Source organism: Canis lupus, chromosome X, assembly GCF_011100685.1.
Source record: "Canis lupus familiaris isolate Mischka breed German Shepherd chromosome X, alternate assembly UU_Cfam_GSD_1.0, whole genome shotgun sequence".
Lineage (NCBI taxonomy): Eukaryota > Metazoa > Chordata > Mammalia > Carnivora > Canidae > Canis > Canis lupus.
In genome coordinates this window covers 3,722,144-3,744,824 of record NC_049260.1, presented here as the reverse complement: position 1 = coordinate 3,744,824, position 22,681 = coordinate 3,722,144, and the positions used below count along the sequence as shown (strand labels likewise).

The window sequence follows — 22,681 nt, the reverse complement described above, 5'->3', positions numbered from 1 at the left end:
AGTCAGAAGTTGGTGGGACCTCTCCAATCCCATACTACTGTTGATTTTGAATGCTTTTACAAAAATCTGTCAGAGATGCCAGGCTATCCAAAGAGTCCACTGATAATCTCTTGAGTCCATTTTTGCGTGTGTGTGCACCAATAGGAACACTACAGACACACATGTCCTGTATTTGCATTGCAAAAATGAACAGGGCTATCTTGATTTTTCATTACTGGTGACACAAGCTGTTAAATTATCTCCTCTGTAATTGAACATAATGAACATTAGGGCTTTAGATTGAAATGCTCCAGTATCATCTTTTATAAACAAATGCAGACCCAATGGACAATTATAAGGCTTCCAGATATTGTATCTCCGTCTCAAACAAAGGTAATTTAATGTTCAGTTAATCTCAGGAGGAGGGACAAGCTGTCTCACATAATATCCTCTTACCAATTTATATGTATTGTTGTATCAAGTAATAACTTGATCTGAACTGTAAAAATGAAGTGCATTTTTAGCCAGACAGCGTCTCCAAGTAGCCCATATGTCTAGGCCAGATACTTCATAAGAATTTTTAAATGTGTAAGGGATTTTTAGAGCATGTTTCTCACTATAAAATATGGTCTCTTAAAAGCCCTCATCAGTTATTACCATAGCTATAATTGACAACGAATTGTCAGTAAATCATTTTGAAAATTCCCTTGCAGTTAGGAAGTTTTAGTTTTTATTGTTAATTGTTCTAACCAATGCCTCAAAAAAGCTTTCTGATAAATTTTATGTGGACCATGATTAGGAATGGATAAATGCAGTAAAATCCTGACTCATGGACTGTCATGATCAAATCATCCCCCCCAAGATATTGTCTTTATGATTTGTGGTTCAAAAAAAAAAAATCACACTGTAAGAAAACAAACACATTTTGTCCTATTTCCTAGGCTTCTCAGATTGAAACTGAATTTTATTCTGAAAATATCACAAGTGAATATAAATCATTAATAATTGTCAGTGCATATGGAATTGCCATAACATATCTTTATTTTATAAATATACCTTAATTTTTTTAAATGATAGTGTATTTGATCTAAACATATCATTTTAAAATGTAGTTGTGACATGTAGTCTAATCAGGAAAAATACATTTATAAAAACAAGTTAATCTTCTTAAGCCTATGTCTCATAAAATTGGAAAATCATGTATATGGTATCATAAGTCAATAAGACTATAAAAGAGACCACATTTTCAATTATGTATCTTTTTAGATAAAATCTGGCTAATGAAGCTATTAGATCATAAATTATCATAAGTCAACAGATTTAAAGATAGATCAAAACCAAGTATCTTATGGTACGAGTCTAATATAGACAATTTGGCTTCTTATTTTCATTTTATTTTTAAATTTTTATTTATTTATGATAGTCACAGAGAGAGAGAGAGAGGCAGAGACACAGGCAGAGGGAGAAGCAGGCTCCATGCACTGGGAGCCCGATGTGGGATTCGATCCCAGGTCTCCAGGATCGCGCCCTGAGCCAAAGGTAGGCGCCAAACCGCTGCGCCACCCAGGGATCCCCTTATTTTCATTTTTTTATATATATTTTTTATTTTTTTATTTTTTTAGCTTCTTATTTTTAGTTGTATTGTATCCTATACCCATTTCATATCTTTTTCAACTCATTTATTCTGTCCTTTGGACTGCCATACAGAAAGTTCTGGATTGGAATTGAGCAATGGGCTTCTGGTTCTGAATCAGTCTCTAATTACCCTGGAATTGCCAATGCTTGGTTTTCTCACCTATAAAGAAAGATGTGGGTTGGTCAACATCCAAAAGAGCAGACTGGAGTTTTCATTAGCTAGAAAAGAGCTACATGATAGTCTTTGATAAGAAGGAATGAAGGCATATCTAGAAACAATATTGATCATGTAGTCTGCACAGAAGCTGCAAAATAATCTAGAGGCATGTGTCCCAAATACCTGCTCCGGATGTCCCTCAAATGTCAAGCTCTTTGCATAGAAATGAAGTTTACCTTGTACGTGTGGTCTATGCCTCGGGTTCCTACTCTGTTCCATCGATCTATTTGTCTTGATGCCAATATTACGCTGTCTTGGTTACTACAGCATGAAAATATCTCTAATATAGATAGTATGAGACCTCCAAATTTGTTTCTCTTTTTTCCAAACTTTTTTCCCCCTTTGTCTATTCTACATGTGAATTTTAGAGTAGATTTACCAATTTTAACAAAAGAAGCCTGCTGAGATTTTGACTGGGATTGAATTGGGTAGAACTGAGATGTTGAAACCTACATAGTTTTCCAACCCTTTCCACTTATTTTGATCTTCAAATTCTCTCCGCAGTGGTTTCCAGTTTTCAGTGTATTGGTCTTGCACATTCTATGTCAGAGTTATCCCCAAATATTTCATACTTTAATGTTCTTGTTATTGATGTTGCTTTGGCAATTTTAGGTTTTGAATGTTCATTGCTGGTATATAGAAATATTATTTCTTTTTGTATATTGATCTTTTATTTTGCAACCCTGCTAAATACACTTAATAGTTCTGGTAGTTGTTTTGTATATTCCATTGGGTTTCCTACATGGATGATCATGCCATATTCAAATGCAGTTCTAATTCTCCTTTTCTAAATCTGGAATTTTGGGTTTTTTTCTCTTCATTGCATTGGCCAGAATCTATGGTACAATGTTGAAAAAAGTTGTGCAAATAGACATGTTTGTTTTGTTCTTATTTTAGGTGGAAGAGTTTGTTATTAAGAATGCTATTAGTTGTAGGGTTTGTGTAGATGCATTTTATCAAATGGATAATTTCTTATTTTGGAGAATATTGTTTTTTTATTTTTTTTTATTTTTTTTTGAGAATATGGTTTTGAAACCAGGAATACACATTGAATTTCAACAAATTGTTTTCTGCAAATATGGAGATAATTAGGGTTTTTTCTTTTTTTAATTGGTTCATAGGACATTGAGTTTGGGTGTTAAGACAACCTTATGTATTTGGAATGATCCCCCTTTGGCCATGACACAGTACCCTTTTAATGAATTTTTTTTAATGAATTTTTTATATACTTTGATAAACATGCATTTAGAATGTTTGACTGTTAATGAAAAACAATCTTCCATAGTTTTTGGGTTTTGTGCTCTTTCTCCATTTTTATGCAACAGTATATCCACCATCCCTCCCCACCAGCATATACTGTTGATGGCATGCATTTTAGTTTTATGGATATAATAAATCCCACAGAAATTCATGTCATTTTTATTTATGCCATCATTTTAAAGATAGTTAATTAAAAAATCATACAGGTTTCTGAAGGAACTTCTCTACACTCTTGTGTTAATCCAGATATCCATCCAATATTCTTTTCCTTCTGGCTAAAGGAATTTTTTGGACGTTTTCTTGTAAGTGGGTTCTCCAGTGTGGGGCCTGAACTCATGACTCTGAGAACAAGACCTGAAATGAAATCAAGAGTTAGATGCTTAAATGACTGAGCCACTCAAGCACCCCTGGACATTTATTATGGTGCAGGTGTGCTGGTCATGAATTCTTCAGGGTTTTATATGTCTGAAAATATATTTTCTTCACCTATATCTACTTTAAATATATTTTTGCTGGGTATAGAAGTCTAAGTGACTTTTTTTAGTACCTTAAATGTGTTTCTTCCCCATCTTTCTTAAATTGGTACTGACAAAAAAAAATTCTAAACTTACTGTTTGCTGATCTATACAAAACATTTTTTTCATCTAGATATTTCTTTAGATTTTGTCTTTATCACTGGTTTTGAGCAATTAGATTCCAATTATATGGGCCTTGGTAAATTTTTTTCTTGTACTTCTTGCACTTGGAGTTTGTTGAAATTCTTGGATCTATAGTCTTACAGTTCTTTTTAAGTTTTGGGAATTTCTAGCCAATAATCAAATTTTTTTCTGACTTCTTTTTTTCCTCCTTTGAGTGTTCTAACCACCCACTTATTAGGATACTTGGTGTTGTATTACAGTTCACTTATTTTCATTTTGTATTCCCTTTTTATCTATATATTTCATTTTTGGGTAGTTTCTGTTGCTATGCTCCAAAAACTCTGATATTTCAATGTAGAAAGTTGTGAATTTTACCACTTTGGAGTTGGGTATTTTTATTCCTATAAAAATTCATAGGCTTTTCTGAGGTACCTGGCTGGCTCAGTCAATTGGGCCTTTTGCCTTTGGCTCAGGTTGTGACCTTGGGGTCCTGGTATCAAGACCCACATTGGGTCTGCTTTTTGCTCTCCTCCTGCCACTCCTCCTCTCCCTTTTGCTCTCTCTCAATTAAATAAATAAAACCTTTTTTAAAAAATTCAAAGGGTTTCTTTTTTGGGATTTAGTTATTTGGAAGGAGATTTATCTCTTCTAGTCTTGTTTATCAGGTTTGGTAGCAAGACCTGAACAGTGCTCAGGCTGCAGAGAATGATTTCCCCCTTACTAAGGTAGAAACTTCCTCAGTACTTTATGTAATGTTTTAAATACATGAGATTTTTTTTTTCCTTCTGGGTGGCAGAATCAGGCACTGTTTACACTCCTCTGTAAACACTGAGCAGTGTTCTAATTCTTTGGATGGTTGGGTCCCATCCTTAGGTAATATGTATGCACTGTATTTGTTACATAAATGCATTGATTAGTAATTTGCTAATTACTCAAGGAAGGCACTCTGCCGTTCTTTTGGGTTCTCTATGCAGCTGTTTTTTCTGCAAACTCTGTCCTGAAAATTCTAACAGCCTTGTTCCTTCCACTCTGAGATCCATCACCTCAAACCAGGAGTCTTCTGGTTCTTCTTAGGTTCCCCTTCTTGCACCACTACCTAGAATCTCTCTCGGTGCAGCAGACGTTCATTTCTTACCTATCTTTCTGGAATAAATGTCATCCACTGATATCCAATGTCTTGAAAACCTTTGTTTTACATATTGTTTTGTTTTGGTTTGTTTTCTTCTGTCAAGAGGGTGATTTCCTATTTGTTACTCCTTCTTAATCAGATGTACAAGTCTTAGGTCAACTTCCTACATCCAAAGTCAGGTGATTTCTTCTTATGAGAAAATCTGTAATACGTGCTTATGAGCGACATTGAGAGCATTTTTTTTTTTATACCAGTAATTTAGTTGCCTGGCTACTTTCCCAAATGCAAAGGTATATATCTGCTATCGTCTTCAGCCCAAGTGAAACAAGTTCACACTGACTTTTCGGTAATGGAGAAGCAATGCAGCTCGGTGGTTAAAAGGCTACATTTTAGAGCCAGAATCGATCAGTTTGTATCATGGCTGCAAAATTCACCTGCTCTGTTCCACTGGGGAAGTTACCAAAACTTTCCATCCCTCCATTTTCTTATGCATAATGTAAGGATGACAATAATGCTGCCTTTATGGGACTGTGGTAAGAACCAAATGAGCTAATATTTGTAAGACACTTGGAATGGTGGTTGGCACAGAAGCACCATATGTGGTTGTTAAAACAAAACAACAACAACAAAAAGTAAATGGTAACTCCAAAAAGGAATTATAAATGTTGCAGTGAAATAATGGGAAAGTACTATCTGTGATTTCAGGAACCATTATGTAGACAAATAGCTCTCTCATTCCAGTTGTAATGGTTTTATCAATAAATTATGCTTAAATCTTTTATAGCACTATATCACATCAGTATTTTTTTAAATGGGTCATCCTGACAAGATTGAAATTAAATCATTAATCTTATTTTTAATTCAGAATTCTAATGATACTTGCTACTAAATACATAAAGTAATTATCAGCCCTGCAGCTACTAACAAAAAAAAAAAAAAAAGGTTTTTTTCTTTTCTTTTTTAGAGGAAATGGATAAACATGTGTTTAAAAGGGAAATGTTAAATGATGTGATGGAAGAATTAGGTTAGCGCCCAGAAACTCAAATTTGAGTGGATTCAAGAGAGCATCTTAGGAGTCTCTCTTTGAAATTGGATCTACGTCACATGTTTTTTTTTTTTTTTTTTTCCCCCAGGAAGGTAAGACAGAGTGACTAGTTTCCCCAACTGTGATGGCACAATCCAAATGTGGGAAGAGGTAGGGGTTGCCTTTTGATTACCCAATCATTTTTCGTCTTGAACCCTTTCTCATATGAAGCTTCACCACATCCTTTGCTTCTTTATAATCCTCGCTCAATGTTTATAATACAACATCATCCTAATTCAGAAGGCATATGGATTTAGGGGAAACATTAGTTTTTTTGCCTTAGATCAGATGATCAGAACTGGGCACATGAGTTAGGAAAGCATAGTCCTATGATAGGACACGTATTTGCACATTTCATGTTGTTTGCTTTCTGCAAGGCCGCTTGACTTGGAGCCAGGAACCCAATTCTGGGCTGAATTAAGTTCTGATTCGCCCGTCTCAAGACCCTGGTCATTAAATGCGACATGAGTTAAGTCAGGGAGGGAGGAAGGCAGGTATGCCTTTGGAAGTGTTTCCCTTGGCTTTGTGGATGTACATATTCCAGAAATCCCTTTCCTATGTGTTTCCCTCATCCCGTATGAGTCTGCAGAGGGATTAGGAGGGTAGGAGCCATCATTTTGCAGACCATGCGTGTCACCTCTGACTTACTGACTCACCTCATTGGTGTGAAGCCACGCTGTGTGTCTCACTGTCCCAGGCTCCTCCTCGAGCCTCTGCAATGCACAGGCTTGTGATGCATGTGCAGCTCCACGATGAGGAGCCCTGGGTTCTGCAGGATGCTTTGCCACAAGGTTAGAGGCAACAGTAATGCACACAAGTGTCTGTGCGTCTTCCCTCATGCTTGTGACCTGCAGCCTGCCGGGATCTCTTCCCCTTCACATCGCTTGTCCCTCCATGACCACCTGCTCTGTGGTCTTCAAGCTCTGGCTTCAGGCACGAGGATGGCAGCCTGAGCAAGTGTGCCTGGACCACTTCCACAGCTGTGTAAGGTCAAATATCTGTAACAAATACAAACATGTCCCCCAGGGATTGTGCTTCCATGATAGCACCCAGGGTGATTTGCAGGATCTGGGGGAAAAGGTAGGCAGGCGGTGCAGCAAACGCATAAATACCATGAATACGTGTGAGGCCTGAGCACTGACGATAAACACCTTCTTTGCAATGTGTGGGAACTGGGCCTTCTGTGAACCACAGAAATCAAATAAAGGTGTTTTATCAGCGTGGATCTTTTTCCTTCCAGGATTTGTGGAGACAAATGATCACCAGTGACGTATCAGCTGGGATGCTCTAGCTCAATGATGAACTAAGGAAAAATGCTTTTCAGTATCTGCGGAATGTTGTTTTGTTTTTACATCCTAGGTCATTTTTTTTAGGTACGAGATAGTGAAGAATAGGACTTTTCTTCCCACTTCTTTTGAAAGTAGGCATAACACGAATGCAACCATGGCGTTTGCATGTTTTTTAAGAGATAGAGATTAGTGAGAACGAATCCCTTTAAAGATTTCTCTCTTTCTGAACCCCTGAAAAGAGATAAAAAATAAATAGCAGTGCCAGTTTTTCGATCAAGTGGCCGAGAGTAGAAGGCACCACATTGCCCTCACGGGAGTCCACATTGCCCACAGGGAGCCGCACCCGGCTGGGATTCAGAAAGGCAGATCCCTTGCTTTCTGGTTGTTCCAAAGTTGCTCACCCCTCCCTGACTCGCTAGCCATGCCTCTTACCTCCAAACACAGGTGGAGGGTTTGATATGCACCACACTCGCCTGACGAGCGGCACAGCTACTAGGATGTGTACAAATGGGATTCCCAAACTGTCCAGGTTTCAGGAAATAGTTTCCCTTGAAGCGGTGGTTCTCGAATCCTAATGGACGCACGAGTCACCCCGGACACGTGTCCAGGTGTAGATTCTGTGCCCGGCATGCATTTGGTCCTGAAATGCCTCATCTCCTGCAAGCTCCCGGGATATGAGAACTCGACTGGTCCAAGAATGACACCTCCCAGAGCAAGGCCTTGATGACCACACATTAAAGGCCATAAAGAATGAAAGATCCATAAATTCCTCAGCTACGTGTCTTTTGAAGCGAGGGGCACATGGTGACTAAATTATAAAGACCTTAGCATCTACACGATGTATTTATCTGCTCATGTGAGGTGTCACCGCCTTTATGAATGTTTTTTAATTTTTCTCACCGACTTTGCAATAAAGGATACATGATGAATCGCCTGGATGGTTGCTTTTCTTTCTTTCTTTTTTTTTTTACTTCTTCCAATTACTGACTTAGATGTGCATTGCACGGCTTTATTTGTAATTGATGGTAAAATGTGTACCTGTATTCTCCAATGAAGGAGCCAATTTATCTACCTATCACATAGGAATATTCAAGACGAGGTGATAAAAGGAATGGTCACAAAACGTGCTTGATTTCAAGACACTCTTTGGTTATGCCCTGACACTCCGAAGTGAAATGGAAATTTAGCAATAATCTTATGAATTCAAAGCCCAGACCACGTGGCGTCCTGAATTACATAGTAAGGCTATTTTGACACGGAACAAATTAACAGCTGAAGCCTAAAAAGCTCCCAACAGATTGGCCGTAGAAAAGCAAAGGGGAAGAAAAGTAATGTGTTTACAAAAGACAGGAGACAAAACAAATTCAAAACCAAGGCTGACATTTAGAAATAAGATAACAGATTAAGAATAAAAAAAAATGTATCAAGTCCAGGCTGCTTCCATAATCTGTTGGTTTACATTTAAAAATAAAACCCTCATGAATTCCCCAAATTGTTTTATGTAGATGGATGTTCACCTTTTTTTTTTTCCTTTGAAAATATAATAATGCTGATGGGAGGCCTGTGTTCTCTCTAATACTTTGGAAGCAGCTTGTAGTAGCCACGAGACTGACAAAAATGATGTTTTTTTTTTTTTTTAAAGGGAGACAGTATTCAAATCTATGGTCATTGAATTGAGAATGTTATTAATTGATTCTCCTTTATTCTTCATTAACAGAAAGAGTAAATCATCTGGGATGTGTAAATATAAGTATATATATATATTTTTTTTTCTTTTTTAAGGACAAACAGAGAAAAGACTCCAGGATGACATCCATTTTTAGGATGTGGGTGTGAGGGTAAGACTTGAGGATTGTAGACGTGGTGGGAATTGTCGCTTTCCTGGGATGACCTCACCCAAACCACGGGTGAGTTTGAGGCTGTATCCTTCAATTGTAATGTCCTGCTTAATACCCCAGGTCCCTTCTATAATGGTTTCTACTCAAGAAGTCTGGGATGGGACCTGAGACTTCACGTTTTTGTTTTGTTTTTTTTTTAAGCAAGTTTCCGGGACATGTCACGTTGCCGGTCTAGAGACCACAGTCTGAGAACCGCTGCTTTAGATCCTAACCTCTCCCGACTCATTGCTTCCAATTTCCTATCCTCTGTGCAGGAATTAATTCCCAGTTGGAAGGTCTCAGTTTTTCTCGTCTTGTGCCATTGCTCTTGTGCGCATTGCTTTACAAATGTGTGTTCCTGAATTTAGAAAATTCATTCAGAAAATCGTATTTGCTTTAGAAATACATGGAGTTGAGCCTACCTGTCAAAGAAAGAGCATGTGGAAAAATTCCCAGAGGTTCTTGTCACCATTTAAGAAAGACAATAGTGAAGATTTGGTTACGTGTTAAAGGGACTCGATGTTGCCTCTTCTCACATTCCCACTTTTGGTATGAAAGTGTTTCATGTTTAATAAAGCCGTCTGGTGTGACTCCAGGCCTCGGCAAGAACAATTTCTACACCTGTTGGCCCCAGAGAATCCTAATCAGGGCTTATATCCAAGAAATTGCCCACCGGAGCATCATTGTTCAGGAAAAGCCCGATGCCATTCATCTGGGGCTGTGGAAATGGCTTGTCCTTATCAAGACAGATTTGCTAGAGTTTTGCTCTTTTACAGCAATGGGACGTTTCCCAGATGGGGACAGGAATAGTTCATCAGGGAAGGAAACTCTCCTAGTCTCCTATTGCTCCCGTATCCAGTCGCCGTGAAACTACTTGGATGGAAACAACACGAATTTTGTCATCTTTCTGGAGGTCTGTTGTCATTTCTGGAGGTCAAGATTCCACCGTGGGGTCTCCCTGGGCTAAAACCAAGATATTGGTAGGATCAGATATTCTGGGGTATTCAAGCCCCTATGTTTCCCAGCAGATTCTAGGCGGTTTTGACAGACTTGAAAATAGCCCGTGGATTTGTTTGTGCCACTTTATCTCATCCGCTCACGTTTTGCCTGCTTTTCCACCTCGTAAATGGTGCTCCATAAATCCATTAAGGAGCAAATTGGCAAAATTAGAGGCCGCTTCTCACTTTTCACTTTATTGGATTTCTTTCTGGTTGGGATGCTGCTGAGAAACAACAGCACAGAATTCTCTTCACTCCTATTTTCAATCTTTCTCTAAAAGTTCTCACCATGATAATCCGAGAAAACGGGAAAATGCGACACAGATGCACAAATAGTGAGCCTTTGAGATTTAGCTTATTTGACGTTCCTCAGATATAATCATGGTTAGTTAACATGTTCCCGTAGAACCTTCCAATTACTCCTGGGGAAACATGCTTTCGGGTGTATATGCATTATTAATCACCAACTGTGCTTTTTAACTGTTTTCTTCACTTAATACCTTCCAAGTTTCCTTCTTGTCAATTTAGATCTCTGTCGCTATTAGAATGGGTTCAGGATATCCTGTTATATGTCTGTGCACCTGTATATACTGAGTACGTAGGCCCTCTTCCATGACTCTCAAGGAGTTCTCGACATACTATTTTAACTCCATAAAATATCTTCATATTTTTAGGAAAAAAAAAAGTTGTCTCCTTTATGTCTCAAAACTCACTTGCAAAACCTACCGGGTTTGTCCGAAAGAACTTTCAAGCATTTCTTCAAGTTAATACTTGGATATTCTGAATGAATTTGCATTAACGTGTTTGCAGTGGAATTTATCTTTACGATTTAAGTCTTTCTGGACCAGCATGCTCTGTGTCTATTTAGTCAGTGCTTTCTATTAAATCACATCTATTTTGTTTTTAATGTCCTTCCACTGAGTTTAAGAAATCTATCTTTCTTGGGGCGCCTGGGTGGCTCAGCTGTTGAGCGTCTGCCTTTGGCTCAGGTCGTGACCCTGGGGTCCCGGGATCAAGTCTCACATCAGGATCCCCACAGGGAGCCTGCTTCTCCCTCTGCCTGTGTCTCTGCCTCTCTCTCTGTGTCTCTCATGAATAAATAAATAAAATCTTAAAAAAAAAGATATCTTTCTTCCTATAGGTATAGACTTTCTCATTGATATTATTCCTCTCTTTCTTGATGTTTGTCACTATTGTGCAAACAACACTGCAGCATTATGCTTCCTACCTGGTTATGGTTTAAACCTGAAAGCCATATTGACTTTCTGTTTCAATCCGGTCAACAGTAACCATTTTTTAAAACGCTTACTGTTGCCTCCCTGGGTTTCATAATGAAGTTGCATAATTTTGGATATTATTTGGATTTTAAGCTGGCCCTTGTGGTCTGCTATCAGGCCATCTTCAGATATCAACGATTTGCTTCCTCCTATCAAATGTGTCCCATTATCTTTTTTGATGGAAAACTATAAAGAAAACTGGGGTGAGAATTCTTATCATCGCCTGGATTGAGGTTAAGGGAAAATGTCTAGGGCTTCACCGTTAGCATGACTCGACTTTTGCAGTAATGATTTTTTTAATCGTGGGAGGAAATGTCTTTCTCTTGCTGTTTTAGTAACAATGTTTAGTAGGTGTGGATATTGAATTTTATCAAATTCACTAATGTTTTCTAATTTATGGAGAAAACTGCTTACTCTTTCTTTGGTGTCCACTGACACAATGAGTTATATCCTTGGATGTCATGTTGACCTGCCTTGCGTTCCTGAAAGGAACCTTATTTGTTAATGACATACTGCTCTGCTATTGTCCTAATTTCTTTGTTCTTGGAAAATAATAAATGCACAGGAATCTTGTGCTTCGTCAGAACTTAAAACAACTCATTGCACTTATGGCATCATCCTCTGGCAACTTTCTCAAAAATTTTTGGAACCGTTGGTCTAAGATTTTTACCTCTTTTTGAGCCTGTTTTGACAATTTATGTTTTTTCAAGAATAGTGCATCCTCATTTCTAAGTTATAGATATGATAATATATATTATATATATGTCAAGGTATATTCACATTACATCCATATCATCTATTTTACATATGCATAAAACATGGATATGAAACAATAAAGAATAGGATTTTCTTCATATTCTATATACAAATATATATCTTTCAAAGGTATTAATTTCTCTATATTTGATTATGTATAATTTTTCACTCATTTTGGATCTCTGTAAGATTTTTAAATGCTGTTCATGGCTATACACTTGACATTACATTTTGTTTTGTGGAAAATCCTATCTAGCGTGATTTTATAAAAATACACTTTCCTCTAATCCATTCAATTCCACTATTATTTAGATTACTTCATTTGCATTTGTTCCGGTCTGTCTTTAAAGTTCTTAAATGAAGGCTAAGTTGCCTGTCTTCATTTATTTTTAGCAATGCATTAGTTTAAGGCTATGCTATTTCCCTGGAGCCCAACATGGCCAGCATGCTCTAAGCTGAAGATAAACTTCTCACACTGTTGACTTTTGATCTGGTGATGCAATTTTAATATTAATATTTAATGTTTAATGTTCCCTTCAGCCTCACCTCCTCCTTATCCTCCACATTTCTGCCAGAAACCTTAACCACGTTCTAATCATCATGGCTCATACACTAAAATTCTCCATGACGTGCAAAACATCCTTTCAATTTTGTAGGATCGTGTCCTCTGTCCTTTCCGATCTGACGTGTCCTACTGGTTGACCTTGGAGCCCTCCACCTTCTGCATGAATCCTACCATCAAGACTATAGGAAACAAATTTGATTCTTTGGAAATCACAAAACCACAAAATTTCCGGCCCACCTTTCCACACTGTGCTTTCATTCCTTCTCTTCCTTTCTGATCATTTCCATTCCCTTCCCTTCCCTCCCGTCAATGTCACCCCGATGCCTAACACAGAGAAGATGACGATCCATTTTCGCTGAGTGATCAAAAGCGTATGATTGCCTACCTCACGCCATCACGTTTCATGGTTTTCTTCCTCTTTTGACACAATTTCAGACCCACTCATGTCTCACATATTCGTCCCTCAAGGTACAGATAATGAGTAGATAATCCAAATCTCATGATCACACCATTCCACAGCCTTTTTACCTCAGTAATAATTTAACTCCCCCCCCCCCCCCAGGGCAGGGCTAATCTTTGCGAATTTTGTCAGAGCGGTAGGCATAAAATATCAGAACCAAACTCGTGTTTGAGGCTTCCAAGTCCCCACATCACAAGGAGGCAAAGCTCAGCCCTGCAGGTACTAGTGTGAAGACGTCATGAAGGTGCACACAGAGGCCTGAAGTCCATGCCCCTGAAACAAACCCAGTATTTTCTCCATTTCCCAATATCTGATTGCCTCACACTTCCCATTACACACCTTTGCTCTGTCATTGATTCCTGCTCCCCTGAACATGAGCTGCCAGCAGTCCACGGCTGCTGGGTTGGCTACACCATGGCCCCACTGTATGAGGCAAACCAGAAAAACCCTGTCAGGGGGAAAAACAAGGCAGCACTCACACCTTCCAACCAAGAAAGAAATGATCAATATATGCTAACAGGCAGTTTTAACAGGCACAGTTTAAGGCAAAACCAACAAACACCCTTACCTCTCGCCAGTTGGGGTAGAAATTGGAACCATTTTGGAGAAAAGCCTTCCAGCTAATTGCTTTAGAAACTCTCTCTAGGTGTTCATAGCATGGACTGGTCATCATGTTTGTGAGCAGCATGGCCCATCTCCTGGAAACCAGTGATGTCACAAACATGCCTCTTGTGATGTCATCGAGAGCTGGACTTAGCTTAGTTGACTGGTGAGAGGTGGGTGTGAGCCACAGTGCTGTCTAACCCAGAGGGAGGTCAGGAAGGTGCCAGCTTCCCTGCTCTAGGGTATGTTCTAAAGAAATGATCATTATGGGATCCCACAAGCATACTCCACTCCTCCACCCATTGCCAGTGGAAGAGATTTGTGGAGGCACAGAAAACTCCGTGTATGGATGGAGGAGGGGTCTAAGATTTGATGGTCTAGCCTGGATGCTCATCAAAAATGCCCATATTGAGCTCCAAGAAATATCTTCACGTCGAATGAGACCACCCTTCATGCATCCTTCTCAGTGCGGAAATGGACAGATGTGGATGAAGAAACAGGAAAACATTCTTCACCTCCAGGAAACAGACTCCTCCTCTCCTTCACGAAGCCCATCTCCACACGGAAATGTATGGTACGTTATTAACTCAGAGGCATACTTCACTCATGTCCTCATTCCATATTACACAGCTCCTAACATCCCTTTTCTGTTGTAGGCAGGACCCCACGTGGGGTCCCACGTTACGGCCACTCCTCATGTTTTCCTAGGTCCCTCTCGCCTGTGATGGTCTTCCCAGATTCCCTTGTTTTCAATGAGCTGGACGGGTTTGGAAGAAGAGTGCTCAGGTCTTCTGTAGAATGTCCCTCGGTCGGGGTTTGTGTGATGCTTTTCTCACGCGTAGACTGGGTTATAGGGTTTTAGAAGAAAGAGGCAAAGGGTCATTTTGGTCACATCCTAGCAAGGGTACATTCTGTTAACGTGATGGCATAGCTGGTGTGGACCTTGATTGCCCAACAGGGGTGGTATTTGTTGGGATTTTCCTTTTTTTTTTTTTTTTTTGTTGGGATTTTCCACTGGAAAGTTACCTTTTTGTTGTTTACTGGTATATTTTATACGTACAGAAACGTGCAAAGCAGGAAATGCAAATTACCTATAATTATACCATCATTTCCTATGAGGTATATATCCTTTTAATTTTTTCTGTAACTATACACCTGTGCCTATATATAGCTATATTTATATCTACCCAATCATTTTAACTTGTTTGTTAATTTATATATTGCACTCTTGGCCCTTGTCGTTACCTATCCTGGAACACCATCTTTAAATAACTGCATTGAACTTCAGCTCCTTCTTATTTGATCCACTCTCCACTTGGGGCCTTAAGCTCCTGCCATCTCTTCACTGTTAATAAACAGAACTTGGAAGAACCTACAATTAAATTTTTGCATACGCCGATGATTCTTCACTGACACTGTTTTTCTAGGAATGGAATTGATCGTCAAAGGATGTTCATTTGTTTTCTTTGCTATATATTGACGTATTTCCTCCTGGAAAGTTTGTAATGCATCAGAAACCCTTGGGTGCACCTGTTTCCCATGGGTGCCAACCAATACCGAATGTTAATATATATGCTATGCACATACTCACATGTTCTTGGTTCTATTTTGTTGGCACACATGTGATGACAAATGTTTACAATGCACATTGTGTGAACAGTTTCAGGTAAGCGTGAGCCCATTGGCTACCACTGATGCTTCTTACGATTACAGTACAGGTTTCCCAGAGGGCTGCTACATTCTGTGCCCGATGTAAGAATTGGCTCTGGGCACATGGCTGAGTGGCAGGAAGATGTTCTGTTGTTATTCCAGAGGCATAAGCAAGTGCATTTAGGCGCATGGTATTGCAACTCATATTTAAAGGACCGTCAGGGTGTTTGCAGGGCCGTGATTTACCTTTCCATTAATAAACACATGTCCTTATGTTCAGCCAACATGCCAAGTAGCTTTGAAAAATGCTTCCTTGACCAAAGTCCGGAAGTTCTTCCATCATAAATGAATAGCAATTCATTTTCAAGCCCTTTTTTATTGACCTGGTAGATAGTTTTTGCTTCGTAGCTCACTGTAACTCATGAAATCCCCACCACCACCACCCCCGCCGTACTAGGAAAATTCTCAAAAACTCTTCTCTCTCTCTTTAGTACCTTAGAATTCGTTCCTTTAATCTACATATCTTGAAAATGAGCGCACGGGGCAATATGCTGAAATCCGGCTAACCCAGACTAGAGATGATTGCCATCTCTTTAAATATTTTTAAATTGCTTTAATTGCGGAATGCTGATTTCCAAGTGTTGAGAAAATAGAATGCCATCCTGGAAATTGGAGCGTTTTTACCTGAAATAGGTATTTAGAAAAGTTTTGAATTTGCATCACACATCAATTAACTCACCTCAGTTAAGCACCTGAATAGCAAAAATAAATTAACATTAATTAGTGCCAACAGCCCATAATCATATTCTTAAATATAGCTTTTATTTTCCATCTCAATGTCATGGGACATTTGAATGCTCTTCAGTTCCTGAGCTTTAATTATTATTTTTTTTTAACCAAATCAAGCTTTCCTGGTTTTTGCCCTCTGCCGGAAACTACAGGTGGTGATAAAAATGACAATCAGTTCTGCAAACTTCTTGCCAATTGGAGGTAAAAGCTCTGGAACGTGGATGAGGAAACAGTGTTTAGTACAAGCATCACCCTTAACCTCTGTATGCATCTACATAAGCTGATAGATGTCTTTGAAACACAGATTTCTCATCCCTCAAAAGAATATGCATTTTTACCAAGTCTCAAAATTGAGAGATTGTAGAAGTTCTTGCAAACTTAAAAAGCGCTTTACAGTTGCCAGAGAACATTATTGTTTGTAAACTGAAGCTGATGATTCCTTAAGCTTCTCAGCACAATTTAAAAACACATTTCTCTTAATATATTTTCGATCATTTCTAAGATACTTTAGTACGTATCACTGCGTCATACTTAAAATTTGTATTTGAATGTCATGGGACCAGTCTTATGTCTGGTTTTTGTGTATGTATATGTGTGTGTGTATTTTGGAGGAAGCATTAAAATTGAATTGGAATTTTGGTGAATATTACATTCTACCAAAAGTATTTGGGAATCCATCCTTTACTATTAACACAAGTGTAAGACCACTCATTATGTAGCACATGTCACATGGCTATATATTTTTTAGAGTGAGTGGAAGTATGTGGGTCAGACTTTGAACACAGATCATTAAATCAGTTGTGGTACTTTTCCTGCATAGACAGAAAACTGAGAAAAATGCCCGGAGGACATCTGCAAAACACCAAGAGTTAGCATCTTACTTAATGGTTAAGGTTGGATGCCTTCCCCGAAGATCAGGAGCATGACAAGGACAAAGATTACTGCTCTTACCACTTCTATTCCATATTGTTGTAGAAATTCTAGGCAAGATAGGGAAGAAAATACAAAGTCATGCAGATAGAAAAAAAATTTGGTAGTCAGTTCATTTTATTTTATTTTAAGATTTTATTTATTAATGAGAGACACAGAGAGAGAGAGAGAGAGGCAGAGATCCAGGGAGAGGGAGAAGCAGGCTCCATGCAGGGAGCCTGACATGGGACTCGATCCTGGGTCTCCGGGATCACGCCCTGGGCCAAAGGCAGGCGCCAAACCGCTGAGCCACCCAGGGATACCCAGTAGTCAGTTCATTTTATAAATTCAACAATTTTTTAAAAGGTATGCAGATAGGAAAAGAAGGCAATTTTTATTTGCAGATGTCATGATCTCACATATGGAAAATTCTAAGGATACAAGCTCAGTATATTAAAAAAAATCAATTGGGCAGCCAGGGTGGCTCAGCGGTTTACCGCCGCCTTCAGCCTAGGGCGTGATCCTGGAGACCCAGGATCGAGTCCCATGTCAGGCTCCCTGCATGGAGCCTGCTTTCTCCCTCTGCCTGTGTCCGTGCCTCTCTCTCTCTCTCTGTCTCTCATGAATAAATAAATAAAATCTTTAAAGAAAAAATCAATTGAATTTCTATATGCTTGCAGCAAATAATCCAAAAATAAAAATAAGAAAACAATTCCATTTATAAAAGCCTTGAAAACAACAAAATGCTTAGGAATAAATCCTATGAAAGAAGTACAACCTATACTCTGAAAACTAGAACATGTTGTGCAAAGTGCAAAGACATCCTATGTCCATGATTTGGAACACTTCATCTTTGCTCGGGTTAATATTCACCAAAGCGGTCTACAGATTCACTGCAAATTCGTCAAAACCCTCATGGCTGATTCCGGAAATGGAAAAGACTCTAAAATTCACACGCTATTGCAAAGGATGGTGATATACGAAGCATTCCTGAAAAACAAATTGGAGGACTCACATTTCCATGCATGGGTGGATATATAAACACAGGCGGTCCATCCCTAGAATGGACTGTCAGAAAAAAAAGAAAGACGTGCTGACATGTGCTACAACACTGATGGCCTTCGACAATGGTATGCCATGAGAAGAAGCCAGTCATAAAGGACCACGTTTTTGGGGGGACTCCATTTATATGAAACGTCTAGAGTAGGCGAGTCTTTAGAGACAGTAAGTACGTTAGTGGTTCCAAAGGCTGGAGAGAAGGAGTGGGTGCAAATGTATGTATGCAAAGGTATGCAAAATGCATGGGCTGTCTTTCTGAGCTGATGAAAATATTCTAAAATTCATGGTGATGGTTGCACAATTCTGTGAACAGAAGAGAGACCATTGAATTGTACGCTTTTAAATGGGTGAATTGCATCGCATGTGAATTATATCTCAATAAAGCTGTTACAAGAAACCAAAAAAAACTTGTGGAAATCAAAGAGTTCTATAGTTTGGACCACCTCTTATCACTGGAGTGAGTTCTCACGTTGTTGATCTATGGTTCCTCTTATATCCCAAAGGATCATGCTTAGCTGGATTCTGGGAACTTGGATTTCTTTTACTTCCTGAGGATAAGTGAATTAATTCCTGCCTGGATGTAGAGGAAAATTTCCTATTTCAAAGTATGGAGTTCTAATAGACACAATAAACTGATCATCAATCCAATGTATCTGGAGCAACTGTTAATGCCACGTGCTATGCCAAAGGACTTTTGATGATACCAAATATTTAAATGCACAAACCAAAGCATCCCTGTCTTCAAGCCCAAGATGGCTAGGCCAAGAAATACACTTTTTAAATTTGTGTTTTAATTTCATTTCTGGTATATAGTTGATTGCAGAAATTACAAATTCGTGTGTGGCCAAATCATTACATCTGTGCAGTGCCTGGGGTTTTCATCTTGCTTCAAAAGTTATCTCCAGTTCAACACCATATTTCCTATTCCCTTCTAGAGTCTCTACCCTCACATTTAAAAATATATAAAGAATACAATAAGCCATAGCTACATAAATAGGAATATCTATCCATCCTAGGAATATCTATCCATCCATCTATCCATCCTGTCAGTCTGTCTATCCATACATCCTATCATCTATTTATCCATCTGGTCAATCTACTATCTATCCATCTTATCTATCTATCTATCTATCTATCTATCTATCTATCTATCTATCTATCTATCTATCTATCTATCCATCCATCTGGTCAATCTATTATCTAATCATCCTGTCTACCTATCTCTCTATCCATCCTATCAATCTATCTATCCATCCATCTGGTCAGTCTATCCATCCATCCTATCTATCCATCCATTTGTCCATCTGTACTATCTGATCTATCATCTATCATCTCTATAAACAAGTAGATACTATTTAGAATTATAGTGACTACACACCTATCTGTGAGTGTACATGTGCAGCTGTTTTTCCCTCCCATGGCCACATCACCATCTCATGGTTACTTGTGAAACATGCTCTCTCTTCCTCACTGATTCAGGATATTCTCTTTGTCATACACTAGATTCCCCTTTTCATGTCAATCTATTTATGGACTCCTTGTCCTGTTGATTGCTCTCTGATTATTGCTCTACCAATACCAAGTGGCTGTAATACATGTAGCTTTATAACACATCTGTGCATCTGAGGGGGCTGGTGCTTCCTCACTGCTCTGAGAACCAGCTTTTCTCATACTCAGAGAAATCCTGCTGGCATTTATATTGAGATTGCTTTCAATTTTCCAATTAATTTAGGGAGATTGACATCTTTACAATACTAAGTCTCCGTCGCCAAGAAAAAAAAATAACATGTTTTTCCACTTATTTAATTCTTACTTAATATATGTCAATGATGTTTCAACATTTTCTCTAAATATGTTTGTACTTGGCTTTTTAAGTTAATTTTGAGGCACTTTATTTCTTGCTTATTTGGTAATGTGAGTTATCTTTATGTCATCTTATTCTCTAACATATTATTACTCATATGTGAGGCAATTATTGAATTTGTGAGTCAATTCCATAAATAGACATTTTACTTTAACATCTTAATGTCTCCATTTTTATTCTTCTGGAATCATAATTGTAGGGTTTAGTTATAAAACTAAACTTTCTGAAGATAATAGATATATACTAAGTATATTTTTTACTTATTTTTCCTATGTGTTGCATTAGATAGTAATTCTAGAATAACATCAAGCATTGATATTCTGGGTCGCCATGAAGGCAAAAAAAGAAAATCTTGAAAGTTCAAGGCAGAAAAGGTAACAGAGATGGAAACATCAGGTAATCGGTGAAGATCCAGAAAGAAATGGAAGAAGGAGGGCCAGGGGTTCTACACAAAAGAGAATTTTGACCCTTCACTGCTCTCTGGGGATCTCATGGGAGTGAATCAACCTGATTTGAACAAACCCTTGATGACTCCCCAGGGAGCTGTGCCTGCATCTGATGACTCACAGCACAGTAGCACATTGACCCAGTCATCCTGGAGGGCCTCTCTGGTGGCATGAACTCACCCTGGATCAGAATTGCAGAGAGGCAGCTTTGGGAGGGCACAGCCCCCTCATTCCTCAGTGGAAGACATCAGCCTCCCCTCTGCAGGAAAGGAGATGCTGGTTCACAGTTAACTTCTATGACTAAGAATTTTTTTTCTGTTCCTCCCTCAACTACCCCACCTGCATGGGATCCCCACTCCTCATAAAGGCTATCGACTTGCGGCGGGAAAAACAGGTCTTCCTCCTTATCTGAAGTCTTGAAAGAATAAGCTCATAGTCCATCTCCTTAATACTTAGGAAAAACCCCTCAAATATGTAGAATGTTCTAAATGTAGTGTAAAGAACTATTTTTTATTTTCCGGAAACATTTCTGAGTAAATGTGGTGACTTTGATGCATCATTAATCCCAAAAATGCATTACATGTGTCCTACAAATGGGGAAAGTCATGCATCAAAATAAAGAAATTATCCTGGATCCATTACATCAGACAACCTAATCATCAGACCTCATTTAAGTTTGCCAATTATCACGTCCTTTAGAGTCAAAAACTACATTCCAGAATCACATGAGGCATTTGATCATATCTTTCAATCTGGAGCAGTTCCTCAGATTTCTCCTTGACTTTTATAACCTTGACGATTTTGAAGTTCACAGGCCAGTTATTTTGCAGAATGCTCCTCATGTTGTGTTTCTCTGATTCTCTGACTCCATTCAAGCTATGTGTCTTTGGCAGGAATATCCCAGAAATAACGTTCCTTTTGATACTATCTTGTGGTGAACAACATTTTCTTAGTGCCGTTAATCAATGATGACCTAATGATGGTCACTTGATCATTCCATTAAAGTGTAAAGTCATTTTAAAGTCTGTAAAGTCAGTGTAAAGTCACTCACTTGCCCTTTGTAATTATGTATCACTGGATATTCTATTCCTCATCAAACTTGCTATTCATTTATTTAGGTCAATATGGCCTCATGATTTGTCATTTCATTCAATGGCTTCTAATCCTTTCAAACTATCCCAAGTGTGACCAGTCCTAGCTCCTCCAAATTAGCTTCAGTGTTTTTGATGTGATCTCATGATTTGGGCACTTTCTGACACAAGATATTCCTAACTCAGCTTGTACATTTCCTGATCCAGTCCCAGATGTGAGGGAGCCCTCATATTTCTTAATAGAGAATGGTAGCTAGAAGCCAAAATCTAGGTCTTTGGTGTACTCATTGCCATTGGACTGTCCCTGTTCCCAGATCCCTTACTAAACAGAACCAGGGAATAAATGCACACATTTATATCTGTATTCATTCTTTATGTCTCTCATGGTATCAAAAACCATTCATTCACACAGATAGCCTCCGATCCTATTCCCACAACAGTCTTCACTGAAGCTTTTTCCATTCCTAATTTTAACTCCCTTATCTGACCATGGGAACCTTGGCTCCCATTGTGACTAATGTACATGCTTATTTGTTCATTTCCCTTTTTTGGATGCAATCTCCCATAGCTGATCCTACTTCCACCCCCAACACCAGTGCCACCTCTCCTCCTTTGGATTTCCAACATCCCACACCAGGAAGCTTTCCTATGTGGCCACTTCTCACGTCGGCTCTGACATCCTGGTCTGGACCGCTGAGGCTCTCTCCCTGCCCTGGCATAAACATCTATTGTTCTCAGCCATAGTCTGTGGATTTAGGATGAATCAATTAAGAAAGGAGAGAGAAGAGCCTGTGGTCAAATTCCATGCTTGTCTAAGGCTGGGCTTGCCTGTGAAGAAAATAGTTAATTCTATTTTCCACAGCAAAGGAACAATCACGCATTGCATTAGATAAAGGAACCCTGACTGATGAAATAAACCCAAAACTGTGTAATGGTCCAAACACTAGAGCAACCTTTCTTGCCTGATGTCCAAAACAGGGTATCTTGAGTCACAAATGACTCTTGTCGAAGGAATGGTTCAGGCATCAGTTCCTGTCCTCGGTTTGGTGCCATAATTTTCCATAGCCAAATTCTCAGGCTTGTCTTCATCCTGAGGAATGAAAGAC

The 22,681-nt window shown here is 38.8% G+C and overlaps 1 protein-coding gene across 1 annotated transcript in view; it reads left to right on the top strand.

Annotated features, from left to right (window-relative positions):
* The first annotated feature begins 13,947 nt into the window (after window positions 1-13,947).
* The window catches only part of NLGN4X (neuroligin 4 X-linked), a 353,807-nt gene continuing 345,073 nt past the window's right edge, over window positions 13,948-22,681 (top strand). The window contains exon 1 of the mRNA XM_038586740.1: window positions 13,948-14,341. The gene's annotated coding sequence lies outside the window, so the exon portion shown is untranslated. The remainder of the gene's footprint in view (window positions 14,342-22,681) is intronic.